General features: G+C 40.7%; 1 protein-coding gene across 1 annotated transcript in view; it reads right to left on the minus strand.

Annotated features, from left to right (window-relative positions):
* Nucleotides 1-23862, minus strand: part of LRMDA (leucine rich melanocyte differentiation associated) — a 733109-nt gene that overhangs the window by 442382 nt on the left and 266865 nt on the right.

Consider the following 23862-nt stretch of genomic DNA (forward strand, 5'->3'; position numbering starts at 1 on the left):
TGGTGCAAATGTTTAGTTGTTTTCACTCTATGTATAAACCACTTGGGCTGGGCTTTGACTTAAGAAAAATAAGTCAAATGTACTATACATTTTCAAAATACATGTTTTTAAAAATATTTTCATTTAATATGTGTGGTTATATATACAGGAATATATACAAGAATTTATAATAGTGAGTGACTGAGGTTTTTAAGGGTTTTGTGGAATTAAATTGTTTTGTCTTCTGGAAAAAAACACACAAAAGCAGTGAGGTTTCATTGAAGACTAACAACAAACGTATTCTGGCATGAACTTTATCAGAAGTACAAAGTGGAGAAGGGTGGGCCCACAGACACAAGTAGATCTACGTAAGAAAAGAACAGCAAATGAAACCAGACATGTCCCCTTCCATGTACCTCTGACAGGGCCCAATATTACTCCCCTTAAGTGGCATGTTGTACTAGGTTTAAATGTAGGAACTACACCCGGGGGGGTGGGGAGAGATAGAGAAAGATTCCAGGAATATTAGATAAAGGTACATGCTTTGATGCCTGAATGGCAAACTGAAGAAACCAAGAGACAGCATAAAAATGAGCCTGGTTGATATAGCCATTCGACCATATCTAAGAGAACAAGGCCATTACAGTAATACATAAAATAACATTTGGGAAGGAAACTAAGATAATTTCTTAGCACGACGAACATTTACCAAGGTTCTGAGCCATTGCTCTGAATTGGAAGAATTACTTATGTCTTAAGTTAAATTGAGTACAACTTCTTAAAGCGCTCCCTTAAAGGACACCTGTAAGGAAGGAATAGACTGGAATTATAAAGCTATCCCACTAGAGATGACCTCAATTCAAAGGGCCACATGGCATGGTCTATATGCACAACAGAATATGCATGAGTATCTCCCACTTTCTTTCTCTCTTCCTCCTACACACACACACACACACACACACAGACAAACAAACATAAACAAACAAAAGATGCCATGATGAAACCAAGCAGGCATCCCTCTAAACTTAGCGGGGAAAGCAACTGCTGGGGTGGGGTGGATAAAGCAAAATTGCAGCCAAATCTGTTATATCTGAAAATGCTCTTTGGTTAATTGCACTGAGTGAAGGTGTTTGATGATACCATTTTTTACAAAAACTCGCTGTCCCTCAAGCATTACACTCAGTACAGTGGTACCTCGGGATGCGAACGGGATCCGTTCCGGAGCCCTGTTCGCATCCCGAAGCGAACATAACCCGTGTCTGAGCATCTGCGCATCTGCGCGTGTGTGGGTCACGTTTCGGCGCTTCTGCACATTATGTCATTTTGATGGTCTGCGCATGTGCGCACGGCGAAACCCAGAAGTAATATGCTCCGTTACTTCCAGGTCTCCTCAGAGCGCAACCTGAATTTGCCTAACCTGAAGCATATTCATCCTGAGGTATGACTGTATCAGGGTTTAGTGTAAAGCAAATCATGGAGCACTGTGAAGGGTACACACTCAATATCATTTAGCGCAGGTCAGTTGTACGCTAAGTTTTAGCAGGTCCTGCGTTTGCATTCTTTATCAATTTAGCACAAATTAGTGGATCCTTGTACTTGAATTATTTGGAGCTGAGGTGGGGAGACAGGCAATACGATTTACAAATCTGTGTGTGCTGACTGGCTTTCTTTCATTATGTATTTTATTGTTTTTACTATCATTGATTAGTTTACTTTTTTGTAAGCTGCCTTCTTAAGACTTCCTTAAAGTGGGGTATAAACACATGAAATAAAATGAATATATAAATGAAATCCACAAGCCCCATCTTCCTTGTCCCCAGGGGACAACCAACTCATGCCATCTGAGAGCCTTCTAAAGATGCTAAGGGCGCAGCATAAAAGGTAGTGAGGCTGGCTCCTACACTTCAAGCATTGGTGTCATTGGCGTAGCGTGGGTTGTCAGCACCCAGGACAAGGCAAGTAATTTGCACCCCCTAACCTGTGGATTTGCGCCCCCTAACCCTAACCCCCAGATGTTGTGCCCGATGCGGCCGGCCCCCCTTGCACCCCCCACGCTACGCCACTGATTGGTGGACTCAGAAGGATTCCAAGAAAAATTCAGTTGAAAATAAAATAAGACTGGACCACATGAAACTGAAATCAGCTAAGCTCAGCTCAAGGTGAAAAGCTCGTATTTTGGCTCTATGAGGTTCCCTGAAAGAGTGTTCAGGTGAGCATGTTCTCCTGATTTACAAACCAGTCTAAGAAGGGACAAATATTTATAGTTCCCTGCTATAAACAACAGGAGTTGAACGAAAAGGGAAATCACTAAAGCAAACAGTCTAAAATTAAAAAGGAAGGATAGTTGCACATGAACTGCTGGGGGGTCCTTTTATCACTCGTCACAACCGACTTTATCACATCTTTGGCAATAAAACTGCAGAAGAGTAGCTGTGCCAGGCTGTTACGGCAAACACACACACACACACACACACCACACACAGCTCAGTGGTTTTTGCTAGGGTCAAGACACAGAGGTTTCCAACTTTAGCTCCAGTGCACTCTAATTTCTATTTACTGTTGCCCAGGGATCAATGCAAGCAAAAAGATGGCTGTGGCATTTATATCTAAAGCCCCTGCCTTCTGAATTTTCAAAAGAAGTGTTTGTGTCTGGGTGAAAATTAATCTGCTTCAAGGAACAAACAAACAAACAGTCCCCTGTGCCCAAAGTTGCATTTCTTCATTCACAGCATTTTGCCAGTTTCAAATTCAGGCAATTTAACCTTATTTCTGATTATCACCAGCACCTTTATTTTATAATATCTCCCAGCAATATCTATGTCATTCCCCCCCCCCAGCATTGTGAAAGTTGGCGCAAGAGAATTCCATTTTAGCAGTTCAAGCTCATGAAGAAGAGCTAAGAAATAAACAAAAGACTCTGTATTCTCCCCTCCCCGCCCCATGATTACATAACAGCCACAATATTCAACAGCCCTTTCACAATGAACTTAATGTTTTATCATTGTGTGTAGGTATATCAGTGACCCAGGTGGTAGTTGTACATTTGAAGAATGACATGTCTGCTCTGCTGTCATCAAACCCAAGTAATTAAGAACAATCAAGTGGGTGTTAATTGGATATAATGGAACAATCTCCAGTCAGCCTGAGCCTACTATTTGCCTCTTACTAGTAATTATGAACACTAAGTACTCATGCTAATCTCCTCCTTTCCCATGAAGCCAAACAGAGGTGCGGTATTTACTCAGCTGATGGCTTGTTTTGTCTGCAATTTAGTCTGTTTTAAGCCAAGAAACTCATAATTTGCCAAGCTGTCACCAGCTGCTGGCATCGGACAAAAGGATGAGAGGCCCTCAGTGACAACAATTCAGCGCATATCATCCAAGAGAAAAGGGCCGATCTTAATTAAACTGACCTCTGGTTACATCTACAGTAGCAGCAGCACCTGGACATTGAAAGAGTGAAAAATTAACACTATAAATTTGTATTGCTGCACTCAATTTCTAGCAGGTGCATCTCATTCCCAAAAGGAGTCTGTTTGAAACAGAAAGTCCTTAAAGTTAACAAATCTTTTTCAAAGACACCACTACCCCTTCACTACTATCAAGCTGGAACAACTTTAAGATCATTAATTTAGAAAACAGTTCACTCTTTGATTAATATAAATGTGGCATACTGAAAAATATCTGATCAAGAGTGATCATTAGAAACATATTACACAGACGGCTAGATGTTTTAAAAAGCCACTTATATGCATCAATAATAATACAACGAAGACTTAAAGGGATGAAAAGAATGAAATAAAATTGACTTTTCCAGATAGAATTTTTTTTTAAAAAAAACTGCTGCGACAGCAATATGGTAGACTAAATCACTCACTGCCAGGGTTGAAGCACATTTCAAAAGTACTCCAATTATATATATATGCTAAACTTTTAAAGTAGCTTAAGCAGCAAAAAAAAATGGCTTCATTCATGGAATCTGCAACATCTCCGCCTAATTAATTTGGCTTTCCAAGAGCTACATGATTTAGACAAATTCTCTGCTTATTTTATGATAAAGCAGTGGCCATTTCTGGTTTCACTGGGTAGACAAACACTTTCAATTGTTAAAGTCATGCTCAGACATTACCAAAGATTCTATTTGGAGTGAGATAGGGAACACAAACTTGGCTCCCTCCTCCTAGCAAAGTCTGGCATATGAGAACAAAAACACCATGGAGCAGCCCAGCCTAGGAAGTGAGGTTCTTACCCTATCAAATCTCTGCCTACCACATTGACAGCAGCAAGGGGTAGCTAATGCCACTGAAAACAGAATTAAGATTCAATATGACCTGAACCTAGCAGTTTGAAAGCATGTCAAAATGCAAGTAGATAAATAGGTACCGCTCCTGCGGGAAGGTAAGCGCCGTTTCTGTGCGCTGCTCCGGTTCACCAGAAGCGGCTTAGTCATGCTGGCCACATGACCCAGAAGCTGTACGCCGGCTCCCTTGGCCAGTAAAGCAAGATGAGCGCCACAACCCCAGAGTCGTCCGTGACTGGACCTATCAGTCAGGGCTCCCTTTACCTTTATGACCTTAACAGATTGGAGAACTGGCCCCAAACTAACAAAATGAATGTCAATAGAGAAAAATGTAAGGTTCTGCATCTGGATGGAACAACCAACTGCACAAATACATACCTTGTGTGTCAACACAAGGGGGCTTGTGAAGAAGGCGCAGCAGAGACTGTACTTTTTGAGAATTCTAAGGAAAAACCATCTTCTGCAGAAACTGCTGCTTGCCTTCTATCACTGTGCCATTGAGAGCGTGCTCACTTATGGCTTATGTGTGTGGTACGGAAGCTGTACTACCCAGGACAGGATGAGGTTGTGCAGAGTTGTTAAGGCAGCAGAGAGCATTGTTGGCTGCCCACTCTCCACCTTAGAGCAGATTTATGCCACAAGGTGCCATAGGAAGGCACTGGACATAGTAAAAGATCCATCACATCCTGGTCACTGTCTCTTTGAGCTGCTGCCGTCGGGACGGAGATACAGGACGATGAAGACAAGAACGAGCCGTTTTAAGAACAGCTTCTTCTCCAGAGCAATCTCGGCCCTGAATGGGAAGCCTGGACTTTGAAAGTCATCTAATCTTCCTTGCTGTATTATACTGTATTGTTTTAATTAGTGTTTTTATAGTTGTTTTGATTTTGTGTGGAGTGCCCTACCTGGGTGGATGGAGCAGCCAAGTAATTTCATTGTCCCCGAGAGGGGGCAATGACAATAAAGATATTATTATTATTATTATTATTATTATTATTATTATTATTATTATCAACAGTCCTGATTTAGCACAATTACAGAAGCCCCCCCCCCCCCGATTGGATCCTGGAATGTCTCATCTTTTGGTCCTGCACTCTCGCACACGTTCACACAAGAGCGCAATACCCAAATATGCACGTAACAAGAGAAATGTGCCCAGAGCCATCATAGTGCAAGGCTGGAGTTGCATACTGCGCTTCCTCTGCCGCCTGCCTCCCTCCCAAGCATAACTACCTCTTCTTTTCCAAGCAGACATCTCAGCTTTGCTCTCCTTCTGGTGGCAGGAAGGACCCCAACGGTGATGGCAGCCATGGCCTCTGTGCTCAGGCTGCTGCTGCTTTTAGGGATGCCCTAAAGGGTCCTCAGTGATGCCCACCAACCCCCGCAGGTCAAGTTCGCCTTCTTGCTGCCGGCCAGGTGCAGAGTGTGCTTCTACCAGGGTGTGCCAGGCAACAGCTCCATTGAGCTCGAGTACCAGGTTGCAGGGGTGGATGGATACAGAATCCAGCTCCAAAACAGGTGCACTGGGATTGAAGTGGGTGGGCAAACTGGCCCACTTCTTCATGCTCAGTACCTGGTGGTGGTGGAGGGGAGCAGCAGGTAGAGTGCCCCGAAGGTGGAGTTTCCACTTGCCTGCCATGGCTAAGGTTGTGCCACACATGTGTTTGTGGGGGGAGAGATCCAGATTTTCATCACCAGGACATTGGAGGGTCAACAGTGTGATGCAGCAGCAAAAAAAGGCTAATGCTATTCTAGGCTGCAGATGTATACTGCCCTGATAAAGGGAAGAAAAAGTCCAGCTCTATTGTGCCTTGGTCAGACCACACCTGAAGTACTGTGTCCAGTTCTGGACACCACAATTTAAGGAGGATATTGGCAAGTTGGAATGTGTGCAGAGGAGGGCAACTAACATAATCAAAGATCTATAAACCAGGCCTTATAAGAAACAGTAGAGGGAGTTGGGTATGTTTAGCCTGGATAAGAAGAAATGGAGACGAGATACGATAACCATCTTCAAATATCTAAAGGGCTGTCACATGGAAAATAGAGCTAGCTTGTTTTCTCCTGCTCTGCAGGGTAGGACGCAAAGCAATGGCTTCAAGTTACAAGAAAGAAGATTCTGACAAAAGATCAGGAAGAGCTTTCTGACAGTAAAAGCTGTCCAACAGTAAAATGGACTCCCTCAGAAGGTGATTGACTCTCCTTCCTTGGAGTTCTTTTAAGCAGAGGGTGGATGGCCATCTCTCATGGATGCTTTAGTTGAGATTCCTGCACTGCACAAGGTTGTACCAGATGACCCTTGGAGTCCCTCCCAACTTTACAATTATACGATTCTAAGATTCTAGGTGAATAAATGGTTGCTTAACATCTCTGGATAGCTGGCAATTTTCCAGTTCTGTGGGAAAGTAGAATGCTGATGAAATTTCCAATATGAGGAACAGAATATAATGCACTCTGCATTGTAGGAAATTTCAAGTGTGCAGTTAACAAGGCTAAGGATACACATAAAAGTGCAGACAAGGACGAGGAGGTAGAATATAGAAAACAAAGACTTTGCAATATACTTTTAGATCTGCTTTTAATGCTGTTTTTCCTCCTCTGTCTCGGCTCTTTTAATAATATTTGTCTACTGTTTTAATATTCTTGAATAAAACTGTAAATAAACAAAATAATAATTCCCTGTGACTTCATTTTGCCCATTTCTCAGTAGTCTCAGTATTTAAACAAAATGAGCACTGATCAATGTAAACATTCAAATAAAAGTATTAGTTGGAAGCACACTTCAATTTCCTTCATAAATCTATTCAGGTTACCAGGCTCTAAGCAACCCCAACATCCTGTAAATTGCATAGGATATGATATCACTGCACTGAAAATTTCCCCGCTCCCTACTTTATTGCTTGTCATTTGCAGAATTGAATAAACTCACAATGCGACAATACCACTAGTTACCAGGAGGGTGGAGAGGGAAAGGAACAACAGGGTAGAGAAGCAGGGCTGCTCCTTTCGATGGCAGACATGCAACCCCCTTAACATCTGTAAGCCTCTGAAGGTGGCTGTCCAATGACCCAGGTGTTTTGCTGTTGAGGATCAGCATGAAAGGATAAGAAAACAAGAAGGCAGCAGATATGCTGGAAAACGGGTTGGGAAGAAAGCAGGTACTGGGCATGGAGGGAGTAAGCCAGGTGAGCAATACCTGACTGGTGCCTAAATAGCAATCCTCACCCATCCAAACAATACCACTAAGCCTAAACTTAGAAGCATTTATAGTGAAGGTGTGGTCAGGGAGCACCAATGCAGAACATGGGAGTTTAAGCCTCTGCAGTCTGTCTAGACCAGAGTGTCTTATCATGGTTCGAATCCCAGCTGATCCTGGCAAGAAGCTGTGACAAACCCTGTGCACAGGAAGAGAGTCATAATAAAACTGAAGGGCAGAATAGGATGAGATAGCTTTCTAGCTAAAAAGAGTCCAAAATGGGACTATCCAAAATCAGATAGTCTCTGTTTTCACAAAATAACCAATGGCATTTTAAGGCTCAGGGCCCTCACTTCAAAGCACAGCTCTTCAATAATATGCTGATTTGGTTGTGCAGGTTGCATGATCAACCCCTCCCCTTCTTTTCACTCCCTCCAAGTGGATTATCTCAGGGTAGTTGACTCCCAATTCACTCATCTCCTGTAGGATTTGTGGAGAACAGACATGACTTCTGTTTTTCCAATCTGGGGTGTGAATTTAGCTAGCTTAGAAAATGTTTTAGAGCTTACCCAGAAATTTGTAAAATGTCAGTGGAAAAATTTTAATTGACTTATTAGCAATATCTCTTCTTTGAATGACCTTTTAGTCCTCCTTATAACATATCACCTACTTTTACTACCTTTCAGCTGACAGTTTCTAATATATTCCTTCCTACGGGATGATATCATCTGTCCTTGGATGGAATTAACTAAAGTACTGCACATTTAGAAGCTGACATTAATCCATATCCACAGATTTTTAACAGCTGCTGGAATAAATATTGTTTCCATACATTAAGCTTTGTAACTATGACTAGCTGAAATAAATTGAGATTAAATGTGCATCAGCAACATCAAAAGTAAGAGGGGAAAATGATAAATTTAAAGTTTGAGGGGCTGTACATATAAACAAGAAAATGAATGTTTATTGTAATTAGCAAGAATAATTCAGTTACAGGGTGAGCAGAAGGTTTATTGTACTGCCATGACATGGTTTTATTTCTTCTATTAACCACATCTACAACAAAAGAAAGATAGCTAAAGACTGAGATAATACTTTGATACATGGTCCATGAAATATAGGATTATGAAGCACACACATTCCTTGGCAATCTATGAATTTAGAATTATACCAGTAAGTAGGTAAACCATTACAGATTCTGAATATAGTGTGATTGAAAGTACAAAGTGGTGTACAGGGAGGCAACAATAAATCTTACCACAAAAGGAAATAATGTAAGAAACTCCCTATGTGCCCATTTGGAAACTTTATTCCAGTAAGTCAATTAAAATACCATATATTCAATGGGAGCAGCTCCTCTCATTTTCCCTTGACTTATGAACAGAAAATTGCACATCAGTAAATTAAAGGAGAGTAACATCTGTAGCAAGCTAGTCGGTGTTTTTTTTTTCCAAAACAGCAGTTGAAAATGTGTGATTAGTCTCCCTGAAACCTAATTATTAGACTCCATAAACTGTCAAGGCCGTCTTTTGTGCCATAGGGTCTGTTAGGCCTATGCCAAAATGTAGAAAACAACCTCTTAAATCAGCACTAGTAACTGTAACATTACACCTTAAAGAGCAGCTAACTGGGTCAGGGTCTCATGCCATTGTTTAAAATTCATGTGCTTGGCAGTAATTCATAATGATACCACTCTTGCAGTTTATATGCATAGTTCCTGTTAGGTGTAAACAAAATAGTTGGGAGAAAATAGCAATAATGGGTTCCCGCTATTTACAGTGTTCTAAATTAGAACACTGGGGCAGGGAGACCAAGTCAGGTTGGAGGAAGAGTGGGTGAAAATTCACAAGCAACATGGTGAAAACATCTGTTTACTGTACAACTCCTTTTCAGCTAGCAAATACAACCCAATGCAATGCAGTTCCGTTTTGCATTTGCAGGTGAGTTCACATTCTGCATTATTCAGATGGTAATTATAATGATCATTTGATAACCTGAACACAGAGAATTACCCTCAGTTATCAAATGGATGATGGACCTATGACCAAGTACTCTAAAACAAGAGCAAATAAGGCAGCCAACCTCGTTCAGTGGAGGCTGCAGTTCACCAATGGCAAGTAGTGCCATCAACAACCACACTTGCCACCCCTTTTTAATTTAAAGAGCAGATTTTACAATAACTACGATTACATTAATCACAATTCAGTTATAGCTGCTAACTAAAAATAAACAAAAAGCAACTCCATTACACTTACTTCAAAAATAAGAAATTGCTTACAAAACAAAACTGAACTTATGGAGATGCCTAGCGATGAAGCACTGTTTCTTAGCTGCCTAAATAACAATATAAATAAATAATTTCCACTTGGTTTCAGAGGTACAAAATAACTCACTTCCATTTCTGACTTTGGCCATTTGTCAGTTTTGTTAACTCTTAACTCATACCATATGAATTCAGTTTTAATAGGAATAGCCCATATCAACAATACTGCTGCTATTTCTTGCTTAGCCCACAATAAAAATTTGCATAACTGACTGCAAGGCCTCCTCCTGAGAAGAGGCCACAACTGGTGGAAGGCACTTTGCACCACAGATGTCCCTTGAGCATCCCAAGACAAGGCCTATCTAAAAGCATCCCCTAAAACAATCCTTTTGAGGGGAGTGAAAACTCATCCAGAATGAGTTGAAAACCACCAAAGGAGAATGAACCATTCACCATTTCCATCTTGTCTGGACTGGGCTTCAGTTTGCTAGCCCTTGGCAGTCTATTCCTGATGTTGATTGAGCACTTCCACAACTTCACCCTAGGGCAGCCTTTCTCAACCTTGGGTCCCCAAATGTTGTTGGACTACAACTCCCATCATCCCTGACCACTGGTCTTGTTAGCTAGGGATGATGGGGGTTGTAGTTCAACAGCATATGGTGACCAAAGCCCAGCCTAGAGACACTTGTCAGGCACCAACCTTACTGTCTTTTCAGCACCAGGCTGTTTTGTTCTCTTGAACCTTTTTCACACTCTCCCATTCTGATTTAACATCATATAAGACTCTTATTAATTTCTGCTGCTGTGTTTTATTGCAGCTGACCTGTTTTAGCTTTTAAAGACAGTTTTAGCTTTTAATTCAACTAAATGAATGGATTGTGGTTCCTATTAGATTTTATGCTCTGTTCTGGTTATGGATTTTATTGTGGTATTTTGATTGTATAATATATGTATTTTCATCTTTTAAAGCTATTGCGAGTGCTACCATCCTTTCTCTTTCAAGTTTCAAGGATCTACAGACCCCCAAATGTCTGGCAAGCTCCTCACCTGGTGAGCCCCTGACTCGGTTGATCCAAGACACTATCTGTATTTTGCTTATTACAAAAGGTTCATTACCTCCTGGTAATTCCTGAGTTTTCCGTAGAGTGGGGACGCCACCTACCCCACTCTTCTGTCTCCACCTTCTTGGCTCACCACTGGCTTGCCACAGACCTTCACCTATTCTTCTGCTAATCTGTTCCCCTTCTTTCTTGGGAAAGGTTTGGCAGCTATGGTCTTCTTTTCTCTCTCCATATGGTCTTCTGTTCTGTCTCTATACTGCCGTTACTTCCTGCCCTGCCCCCTTCTCTCACCTCTCCATTTTCCTTACCTCTACCTGCACCCACAGGTATTCTATTTATCCTTCTCTGTCATTCTCTCTTGCTGTACCCCACCTGGAACTTGCTGTGGACACACAGCCAGTGGAGGCTTTATCTTCCATATGAGCCCTGCTTTTTACATGCAGCTGCTCCCCATTTCTGGTCTGGCCAGCTCACCATCTGGCCCACCATGGGGCCAGAGGATGGGCTGCCATTCAATCCACTCCTAAAAGCTTTTATTTTTATTATTCTCAGTCATTACACTGCAGAGTGCTTTTTTTAAAAAGCACCATCTGATTCAAGGCCATAGCCAACCTCTGTTGCTACCACATTTCTTGGTGGGTCTTCAAAGACATGAATTGACAGCCAGCAATTTCTACAGAGGCCCTATGAACATCTCACCACAGCAGTGTCAAGTACACAGAAGTTCACCTGTGGGAGTGAGTGTACTTAATCAAAGGCAGTAATGTGCCACTAGGATCCCAAAGAACAATGCAAGGATTTGGAAAGGGGGGGGGGTTAGATATCCACATTAATTTTTAAAATAAGAACATCAATAAGAAACGTGTATAAGTTCAATATTCTTCGCAGCAACTGGAAGTTTGTGCATAACTGTTTGAGGGTGAATTAATATTGGGACATTTGAGGGTAAAAGCATTATCTGTGCATTGTGCACTAGTGGGAAAACAAAAAGCAGCACAAAAAAGTGCCTCATTAAAGATTTCCCGTTGTGATGCTTTTAGAGCTATGACTCTAAAATGAGGCATCTTTCCTGTTACAATGGTAGACCTTCCACCCTTTGCCATTACTACACTACCATGGATTGGAATAGTGCTCTCCCCAGTACATGAAGTTTGTGGGTGAACCGTACTCTGATTCAGAATACCCAGAACCTGAGAACACAATCAAATAGCCTTTTATTTTGGACAGGGCAGCCTTTGTTTTTGGCATTAAAAAAAGCCAGCTGTGAAGAATGCTTCATTCTAAAGGAGATAAAATTTAAACACAGTAGTCTATAGAAACTAGGGTTTAACAATAAGCATTTATTAAATAGTAGTGAGGTGGGAGTGTTCATTTTTGGGGGGAAAGGTAGCCTGGTTGCATAGTTGCCAGACCTTGAGCGTTGTTGTCTGAAAGGGATAACGGTTTTCTTTGACAAGACAGACTTGAAAGATATATCCCTTTTATTCCTCCCACCCCCAAAACACACACACATACACGCACACTCACTCTTTCACGTTCACATGTGTTGAAACTCATTGCTTCTGGAAATGAAGATGCTCTGGTGTCAGCTGTAAAATCTGTATCTCACTTTCTCAGACAAGTGGATATTTATTGACAGGGTGTGAGAGAAAGGGAGAGAGGAGAGACTGCTTGTCCTGGAGCCAGTAACCTTGGTGGAGATGCAATGTCACAAACACCAAGCCATCATTCTCACAGATGTACAGCATATTATTTAAAGGGAAACAAATATCAGCCACTGAATGTCACTGCAAGGACACGTCTCCTGCCTCTTAACTAAACTTATCAGCGCTGTGGTTTAATATCGTACCTTTTTCATCCCTCCCTCAAATTCGTCTTGCTGAGCAGCTCTTGACACTACCAGAGAGCAGTCAAAGAACTAAGATTTAGTGGCATTTGCTTCAAACCACACTAGATTTATTGACATCTCTGGCCTGCTTTCTCCCTTGGTAACTGCACACAGGATTAATTTTAACCACTGCTTAATAGTTAAATTCAAAGCACAGCACATGGCTCACACGAACAGTCACAGCAATAACAACACTGTGCGATGTCTCCCAGGTCCAAATCCAATATGTCACTTAACCCGTTTAGGCTCACAAGCCCCTGCCAACGTCCTGTTCCAGCCATTAAAAATAATAATAATTTAAAATTGGGCAGGCATTCACTGATTGTTAATTAGTATGACATTAGTAAAGCACTGGCTTTCTATAGCTCTTGAATTTATTTTATATTTTCAGGATTTTTGTTACTAATAAAATCTTGAGAGTAAGGGCAAGTGAAAATTAAAAGCAACCAGTGTTGTGAAACCTGACTGCATTCATCGCATAGTGAAAATTGATGCTTGTTTCAATAATTTGTACTTTTGACTTGCATTATTTTCATTGGTACCATCTAGAGCTCAGTATAAATGCAATGTTGAGAACAAGGTCCCTTCCAACTCTATGGTTTTATGTCTCTATGAGTACTATGCTGAATAAGACCAACGTTTCCATCCTTTATCCAACCACTGCCAGCTTGATGGTTTCCCCGGAAGCCTTTCTTTGGTGTTTGCTCCCCAGTAACTAGTAGAGTAATAGAATTATGGAGTTGGAATGGGCCAGAAGGGTCATCTAGTCCAACCCAGGTCATTTACATAGGCGTACCAGTATTGACTTACTTCCCTTTTGCTCTCCATCTATTATCCATTCAGTTTACATTCCCATTCCCACCTCCTCACCAGCCATGTAATTCTCCCTCTCAGCACATAAACTATCATAATGCTAACAATCTCTTTTGGCGATGACATTTCTGACTTCTAGGATCAGCATTAGAAGCCTAGAATTCATATATATATATATATATATATATATATATATATATATATATTGCAAGAACTGAAGCAAAGAGCACAGAAACTGGAGACAGTGGGAGCATAGATACAACAAAAAGCAATGATGGAGAAAAGGCAATGAGATTCTGGGTCCTGGCCACTAAAATCCATGTAGTTGTATAACATTTCCAGATCTAATGTGAAGATATCATTGAACATTGCTGTTACTTAATAGTGGATTATATACTACACTGCATATAATGGTGGTTCACATGTAGTGCTAAGTGAAACCAGAGCTTGCAGCTACTGCTTTCTCCCCCTGGTTCTCCTGCTGCTGTTGTGTTGCTGTGAGATAAAGCCACGATTTGGCTTAGCAAGTCATTTGAACCCAGACTTGTGGTTTGTCTCCTCCAGACAAGCCAAAGAGGTGTAAAACCAAAAACAAATCTTGGTTACAGTTAGTGGTTTGTCTGCAGCAATAACCATTTACTTGTTATTAATATTATTAATTCTCAACTTTCAATTCCCCAAAAGGCCTACTATTTGAGCTTGAATTAGTGGAAGAGGATGAATAATAATATTATTATGGTGCTGGAGGAGACTCTTGAGAGTCCCATGGACTGCAAGAAGATCAAACCTATCCATTCTAAGGAAATCAGCCCGGAGTGCTCACTGGAAGGACAGATCCTGAAGCTGAGGCTCCAATACTTTGGCCACATGAGAAGAGAAGACTCCCTGGAAAAGACCCTGATGCTGGGAAAGATTGAGGAGAAGGGGATGAAAGAAGATGAGATGGTTGGACAGTGTTCTCGAAGCTACCAACACAAGTTTGACCAAACTGCGGGAGGCGGTGGAAGATAGGATTGCCTGGCGTGCTTTAGTCTATGGGGTTATGAAGAGTCAGACACGACTAAACGACAACAATATTATTACTCATTAGTTGCTGGTAATCATAAGGTCTGTCTCCTAATTTGTAACTAATATTGCATTGGAAAAAAACAGTTAATTGATTGCAGAAATTCATATTCCTTTAATGAAATCATTTGAGGTCCTGGATTGTGTATATATATATATATATATATGCAGGTTTTGGTGTCCTCGGGTGTCTTCCCGTGTAAAAGTTGGGGTGTCTAGGCGACGTTTCGACGAGGTCTCACTCGTCATCTTCAGGCTGGTGCTTTCGGCTTCTTGTTACTGGAACAGAGCAGGATCTCAGTGTTTGAGTTCCTATAAATACTGTTGAGGGGGTGTGGTGTATAGCCTCCAATGTTCTGGGCAGAGAGGAAGTTCCCAGGCTGGTGTGCCTTTTCTTCTTTTGTTCCTTAATTACTTGAGGGATATCTTGAGTGATTTCTTGAGTGATATCCTGAGTATCACTTAGGTGGGTCATTAGGTGTGGATTAGTTGCTAAAGTCTTTGTGTCTTGACCTCTTGAACTTTGTGAAGAGTTTTTCTGAGAAGATGGCTGTACTGCACTTAGTTGTGCTCTGGCTTGGCTTCGTGTATAGGGGCGAGCTGTGGTTTTGTGGCCTGTGTCAGCCAGATCTGTGTAGGGATTGCAGATCTGGCTGACACAGGCCACAAAACCACAGCTCGCCCCTATACACGAAGCCAAGCCAGAGCACAACTAAGTGCAGTACAGCCATCTTCTCAGAAAAACTCTTCACAAAGTTCAAGAGGTCAAGACACAAAGACTTTAGCAACTAATCCACACCTAATGACCCACCTAAGTGATACTCAGGATATCACTCAAGAAATCACTCAAGATATCCCTCAAGTAATTAAGGAACAAAAGAAGAAAAGGCACACCAGCCTGGGAACTTCCTCTCTGCCCAGAACATTGGAGGCTATACACCACACCCCCTCAACAGTATTTATAGGAACTCAAACACTGAGATCCTGCTCTGTTCCAGTAACAAGAAGCCGAAAGCACCAGCCTGAAGATGACGAGTGAGACCTCGTCGAAACGTCGCCTAGACACCCCAACTTTTACACGGGAAGACACCCGAGGACACCAAAACCTGCATTCCTGTACCCGTGAAAATCTACGAAAGCAAATATATATATATATATATATATATATATATATATATATATATATATATATGTGTGTGTGTGTGTGTGTGTGTGTGTGTGTGTGTGTGTAATTGGTAGCAATAACACCAGTCAGAAATACACAGGGAGAAGCAGGAGGAGCGGTGAGTAGGTAATAAATTACAAGATTCTCAACTTTCAATTCCCCAAAAGGCTTACTATTTGAGCTTGAGTAAGTCAGCAGGAGAGGATGAAAAAAAGGTAAGGTGAACTAATATATTTCTGTACCTTGTCTATAAGGCAGCTGCACAGCACAAGTGACGCAGGTCACAGAGGATCCCCAAGAAAAGAAATCAATGCTGCTGTTCTGCTATTGATCCCCTATATTCCAACCCCAGTACTCCTAGTTCAAATTAGCTGACACTCGTTTTCAGGGTGAACAAAGTATAAAAAGCTATAGCAGCCTTGGCGTGCGAACCTTTATGAAAATTGACTTAACACCATGCCTTGGAACATTAGTGTAATGAAATTAGCAGGTTTATTCTCTGCATGTTTCAGAAAACAATGAAAATACGCATAACTATCACATGTGGGCAGTGTATCAAGGAACATGGGAGTGCCTCAGTGCAGAGATCAAATGACACCTTAACCCCACTATCCCTCTTGCCTTGTGATGCAGAGAAGTAGGGAGATGCTAGAGGTGTCCTAGCACACATTTTAAGTTCACCTGCGGCAGTGGTAAAGCTTCATGAGCTTGGGCCACACAGACTGTGCGTCCAAACTAGAACATGCCCGGAAAACCTCTGCAACACAGTGCAGCTGCATGGGGATTCCTTATTTGAGAACAACATAAATATTAGATATATACCTTTGGCCATTATCTGGCTGACCTCCCTGATTTGCACCAATGGGAACATAGGAAGGTGTTTCATTCCAAGTCAGAACATTGACCCATCTAGCTGAGTATTATGCACACTGACTGGAAATAGCTCTTCCGCACTGTAGACAGGAATCTTTGCCAGCCCTCAGCTTGGGACCTCCTGCATGCAAATGTGCTTTACCACTAAGCTACTTCAACTCAATTCAGTGTAGCCTCCAATGAAAGCTGTATAGTACAATGACTGAAAGGCTGATTGTCAGAAAGGCACACCTTGTTGGGAGAGAGTGCTTGTTTTTGGACCTTAACATGCTTTTCCTGCCATAATCCTCCCCTCACCCTCTCTCAGACATGCACACTCCTTTTCACAAAACCTCACCCACAACAGAAAATCCCCCACTGGGGGAAAGATCAGACCTAGAAATCAACTAATATTTTATTTGGGGGGGGGGGACTCCTTATATTTATATGTAAAGATTAAATAAATCATGATTACGACAGTAAACATGTAAATTCCCCATCCGTAAGCACTTGCTTCCCCCCTCCCCTCCACACTAACAGCCGCAATAAAGCTTTAAATGTAAAGCTGAGCACAACCAGCCATAAAAGTATGTAAAATAAATGAGGATAACATAATGAGGGAATCCAACATTCATCTCATAAATATAACATAACGACCACAACTAAAATGTCAGAGAATCTAATAAATCAATATGGTAGGACAGAGCTATCTTTATACTCAGCATACATAATATATATATTTACATGCAAGGGCTTTAAAAAAAAGAAAGATGAGAACAAAAATGTATTAAAAATTTAACCCCTTGTTTTCTTCATCAGCTTCTGCAATATTCCTCCCTTGATCTTCCATTTTATTTTGCTGAAGATCATTTGGTGCTTGTGTGCTTGCGTGAGCACACACAAACAAACATATATGAAGGGGGGAGGAGCGAGGGAATACCTATTAATTTCTTCTCACATAGAAATAAATTTGGTTGGGGATAAAATATACAAATCACCCTCCAGATCCAAAAAACCCTTGTTCCTGTTCTGATCATTCATGCTGTTATGTTTCTTAACACACATACTGTAATAAATCTGTTTTATCTTCTATCTATTCCCCCCCCCCCCCGCCCCAATCACTGATTGTGTAGCATGTACTGTCCCCTTAAGTACACTCTAGCCTGCAGAATACTTTTTCCTCTCTTATACTAGGAGAAATTCTGTGCAGGCCAGTGTTAGTAACCCTATGATGTAGCTGTATATAACCTTGTAAATAAATCAGTTAAGCTACCAACACACATGTGAAGGTGAATTCAACAGTCAGGGTTCAACAGAAAACTGACATAGAACAATAACAAACTTTGACTGCAGCTCATGGTTAGTGAGGAAAGCCAAATGTTGGCTTGGCTCTGTGTGGCATAGGCATAAAAAGTTGCAGGGAGAAGCAAAGCAACTGTGAGCTCCTTTTTGGGAAGTCGTATGCCCACATGGTCCTAGGTAAACCATAGGTTGCCTTACCGTGCGAACCCAGCCATGTGGTGTTGCATTGATTTCAACTTTTGCTTGTTTACTACCTAACCACATGCTCTTTCTGTTACAGCTAATGTCTGACACCCCACCCCACTGAAATCCAAAAAAACCAAACACATAACTTTAGCATGTCTTCCATTTCTAGAGTTCAACTCAAATCTTTCTGTTTTCTCCCCCCCCCCTCAAGTTGGCAGGACGCCATCTTTTAAAAACCCTTTCCTCTCATTTATTACACAATCAATACTACAGTGAACACATACTGTGCTGTGAGAAGTGGTCTTTGGAAACACTAAAATCAATCACTCCTTTTGCTAAGTACCAAATTGCATGGATAACCATAAACCCACAAAGAATAAACCAAACATTAGATGGGGTTTGTTTGTTTTTACTGTACCTGCTGCAATTTGGAACCCTCTCTGCTTCACCCGTTTGGATTTTTTCTTTGTCTGAATGTTTTTACAAAACTCTGTTTCAAATTGGCCTGACAGGAAACAGAAGCTGATTATTTGCTGCCGCCTTTTCAATTAGTGCAAGAAGAAGAGGATTTAGACTTTGAAGGGCTCAAGAGTCCAGCTGGCTCAAAACCCTTTCATTTAGATATAGATATACATAAAACAATGCAACTTTGCAAGAGTGATTATCTTCAACTACCAATAGCTGAGGCTATATTTATAAATCTGTAACAGTCTTGGGCCTGGGTACAGCTGCAGAGATTGTCTAGCTTTCTTTACCCAAAATGGCTCTGACCTCTTTATCCATTAAATGGGGAGGCATATAAGACAAAATGACTCATCTGATGAGTGGCCATTGTTATTTGGAATTCATGATATGCCAGCTGTGAACTAGTATGAAAAGATACCTTCCCATCAAAACAGCCTCATTCCAGTAAGTTTAGGAAAACACCGAAAAAAATGAGTTACAGAGTTTATGCACACAGACTTCTGTGGGCTACAAAGTAACAAAATAACCTTTCCACTCAGTCTTCGTTTCCTTTGGTAAAAAATACTCATGAGAGAAACAAACAAAAAACTTGGAAGTTCTTTTTATACATCTCCCACTTTCAGACTTTTATAAACTTTTCTGCCTTAATGTGTCTAAGCATACCTGTGAAGCCTGGGGGAATAGAAACTTTGAAAAAAGTAAACCAACATTCTTGGGATTCTAATGTCTGTGGGACTGAATAAAAAGAGGAAAGAAACAAAAAATGCCTTGCGGGTTGTATGAAGCACAGAAGCACTACAGAAAATGTATATAAACTTAATAGCTTTCTCAGATTTTTATGTCACCAATACAAACTGAACATCCCCCCCATCCCCGTTTCCCCAACCCAAACAGTAACAGTGATGTAACATTCATACAAACATTGGAGACTGAAAGTTGCTAATATCAATAAGAAGGAAAACATTATGACAACCATATATTACGGAATGCAGTAGGTACAGTTTGTCCTGTAGAATCTTTGTTTGGGCACTGGCTAAATGGCCGCCAGTCTGCCATGGAAGCCTCTAGTTGTTATTGTTTTTCCACTCTAGCCACACAAAGTTATTCCATCAATTTTTCAGAAACACTTTGATCCAAACTTCACCCAGAAGTGATATGAGATGCTTGAAAGTGTTGTTTGGATAAATACTAATTAGATTTTGAAATGCTTTAAATTAAAATTCTCAACTTGTAATCCCTTTTTCTGTTGTTTCTTTAAACACTCATATATATTTAAAAGCATTTAATAACTAAACCAAAGGAGAAATTGATAGTTGTTTGGACAGCTGCAAATAGTTAAATTTATAAGTGTCAAAAATGGTAGGGGGACTAGCAACACACCCTTTCTCTCTCCCTGACTCTCGCATATATCCTCCTCTTTGAGGAGCCCCAAAGGCTACTGTGATGTTCAATCAAAGATGGAAGCATCCAGAAGTATAAATTGAACACCAGCTACCAGTACCTCAATCTAACAAAGCTATAGGAAATAGTTGCAGTGCACCTATTGGAAGAGATGGGGTATCCCGTTATCCTAAAAGCACATAGAAATGTAGGTCATGCACTGCTTTTGTTAATCTGCCCAATTTGGTACTTTTAGCTGTTCAGCAGCCATGTTATAAAAAGGTGGATTACTTAAGAAACAATTAGGTGAGTATACAAAACAATTTGCAGGCAAGCTTACTCCTTCAGCTTCGCAAGTGAAGTGCCTTTCAAGGCTGATTTATAACACTGTCGTCTTCAGAAGGCAAAATAATTAATAGGAGCATGGACTTCTAATTTCAGTGACTTCCAGAGAAAGTGGATTTCATTTGATTTATGATGGCTGGCGACTTTGCATTTTATCAGTTCATTCACTCATTATTTATGCTGATGACCAATTTCAATGGGTCGCTATCATCTAACTCGATACTAATCAAAGAGAATTAGGGTTCACTGCATTATTTAGAAGACACTAATTTATCTTCAGAACAAGTAGTAAGAACAGTTTGGGGCCTTCAACACTTTAAGGAAAAAGAAAAAGAAGCAAAGCTTGCTAATTCACAGCATTTTCATGGCATTACAAATGAATGCTGCATTTGTTAATTATTCTATAACAAAGCAACTACAGGAAGAATATAAACACAATACATAAGGCATATAACAATGAAGAGAAGACCTCTCGCCTGACATTTGGCTAGACAGTGATCGTGCAAGGTTTCCATTTTCAATATGGATAGTCTAAAAATATATTAAGGGTGCTTTCAGGGCAGAGAGCTTGGCAAGCGGCTAGATCAGAACATCTGATTAGACACTTATAAGGAGACTGTGCTGATCCCCATGTATGTAACTATATTGTTACAGGCACCCCCAATCTCTGCCGAGTGGTAGCAAGGAATTCCATGGGTCTTGGCACATAACCAGGGGTTGTGTTTCCTTGGGGAAAATGAGGCACAATGGAGGCTAGTGTCTTTATGAACTATGGTTTATTTACGCATATTTAGAATCTAAAGCCTTCATCAGGGAGGGTGCAGAATATCACACCCAAAGAGTGTCTCTTGTTGCTAACCTCACAGCTTCAGCGAGCTTGAGTCCAGAGCAGCCATGCTCCCTTGGTCTCTTGGTGCAACTTCTCCCAGCAAGTGTGCATGCAGTCCTGCCCTCTGCTCCTCCTTCCCAGCAGTACTTGCAAAAAAAACCCCCCAACTCTTCCCTTTCCGCTTCCAGCGATATAATTCCCAAAATTCCCCATGCAGAGGGACTTACTGTTAAACCACTCTGTGAAAGAGCCTATGGGAAAGAAGGTAAATGATGTGGAAAGCAGAACCATTTCAGGGATCAGTGTTGTAGTCACCCAGCTAAAAGGGGTGGGGAACCCAGTCGATGAAGTGACGAGCAATGAACCTACAGATGAATCTTATGTGTAAATTTGGCTAATTTTGCAGACTCACAGGAAAGGAAAAAACTGGGGAACAAGTGAGCCATGTTGGCAGCAATGATGCTAGAATAAGGACCTATGAAATCCCAAATAGATTGTGGAGCTACTTGTAACGTCCTTCCTTTTAATCTATTGAGCAGAAATATCAGAATGGCAAAATCGCACTGGTCTCATTATTTCTAAAGGTGCAACCAGTATGACTTCCAAAATGAAGAATCCTGCTAGCCCTTCTGGAGCCAAGAATAAAAAAAACTGCAGAAGAAAGGCATCATTGAAAGAAGCACTGACTGGATCAGCAACCTAGTAGTGATACCAAAGCCATGATGAAAACTTAGAATTTGCACTGATTCAAAACTGCTCAATAGGTGACTAAAAACAAAGTCGCTACCAGAAGTATAGTAGGATGTACTACTACTACCTGACCAGTCTAGAGCAAAAGTGTTTACTGTCTGCAATGTCAAGAACAGATTTTGGCACTGATAACCACATCCTTTAGCAGGAACCACTGGCTATGAATGCCCATGGGAATCAGCCCAGCTGATTTTCAGTTTTCCCATAGAAGCTGAACCAGGTATCGGAAGGGCTGTGGTTGAGCATATTCTTGTCATAAGAAAAAGGAGTGATAAGGAAGAGATAAAACATGACAGCTAACTTCAAAAATTGCCCCAAAGATGTTGGGAGAAGAACATTAAACTGAATGCTGACAAAAGTACCCTATATTGGACATCTATTGTCTATTGATCTCACTAGGACTATGGCCAGAACTGGAGAAGGTGAGAGTCATTAAGGAGATGACTGGGCTAGTTAACTATCTGTTCAAATTTTGTGCACACTTTTCTGATGCTTGTTAGCCACTCAGGTTACCAACACACACTGACACAACTAGGGAATGGGCACCAGTCTTGGAAAATACATTCAGAAGAATTTTAAAAACTCAGTAAATGGAACTCCAACACTGATTATAGCCTAGAACAACTGGTAGTACACTATGATAATGCATAGTTGAAAACACAACTAAGCAAAAGATTCCAAGTTCAGGACCAAGACAACTTGGACAAACGGTCAGTCATTAGTAGGTCCCAAGTACGAGAAACAGATGCCATGGATTCCACAAAAGAAAGAGGCACAAAAGTGGAGTACAGCACACAAAACAATGAAATAGAGCTAACAGAAGAAAGCATGGCACCCAGAACAATTACACAAATGAGAAGTGGGAAGGTGGTGGAGTTTTCCAAATGGGAAATGGAAATGCTGCTGGGGGGGGGGGCATATTTAAATCAAACAATGCTATATTATATAATAGATATGTGTTCCCATTTTCTAAAAATTTTCCCAGGCACCTCTTGGAAATTATCATAAGCAATTCAACTCTTTCAAAAACCAATGCAAATCACAAGAATTTGATATTTTGTTGTACAACCTAGGAGAGAAGTGGCTCCAAAGCAAACCATATTATGTTCAATTCACATAAAAGTAGTTAGCCAACAAGACAGCTGACTGAGATTTTATTATCCATGCAATAATTTTTACAGTGAACTCAAAATACCAATATAAGAAATTATCTGATGAGTTTAAAACATTAATATCTAAACAAAAGGACATGTTTTATAGGGTAAAAGTAGCGTTTTTCTTGCCAAAGAATAATTATGGACATATTAAACTGATTAAGTACCCATTTGGATTAAAATTCACAAGAGTTTTATTCATGTAAACAAAACATGCTCATCATACTAATGAGCTGAAATAAAACCCACTACTTGGCATACTTTTCTGCACCATATCCCAATTTACATTTCATTACTAGTAAAAACAAAGCTTGAACACATTCTGAAAACCTGTTTACCTTCAAGCTGCTATCAATTTATTGCTATTAATGCACATTTTAAAGTACTTTCCCTCCTACCTCATGTCTGTGTTGACACTCAAGCCTAAAATAAATTTCACTTACACTTTACCTTTGTACTCTACTAATAGCAACAGTCGTGGTCAGCAAATCCATTCCACTACACTTAGTGCTTCTTGCATTAGAGCTCAGGTAATGAAAATAGAGTCGAGGTCTTTTTCTGGGACTTCGTGTTTTGTCAAATATAGAATTCTCCCATCACTGATATTTACAGTTTTATCTGAAAGTACTAAGCATCAAGAGTTTCCCTTGTGGCACCTAGACTCACCACCATATATTTTCTTCATTTCTCCTGTAGCAGTTAGAACTCTGCTGTGACTCATCGCTAATACCAAAGACCAAAGTAAAAAATAATAATAACAATATACATTGGTAACAGGTGTATATGGGAACAGGTAACCCTTACCTTTGCAGAAGGAGGGTATTTAGAAAAAGAAAGAGCTGTGCACATAGATGTCTTTGCTAAACTCTG

Source organism: Podarcis melisellensis (assembly GCF_964234715.1).
Source record: "Podarcis melisellensis genome assembly, chromosome: 5".
Lineage (NCBI taxonomy): Eukaryota > Metazoa > Chordata > Lepidosauria > Squamata > Lacertidae > Podarcis > Podarcis melisellensis.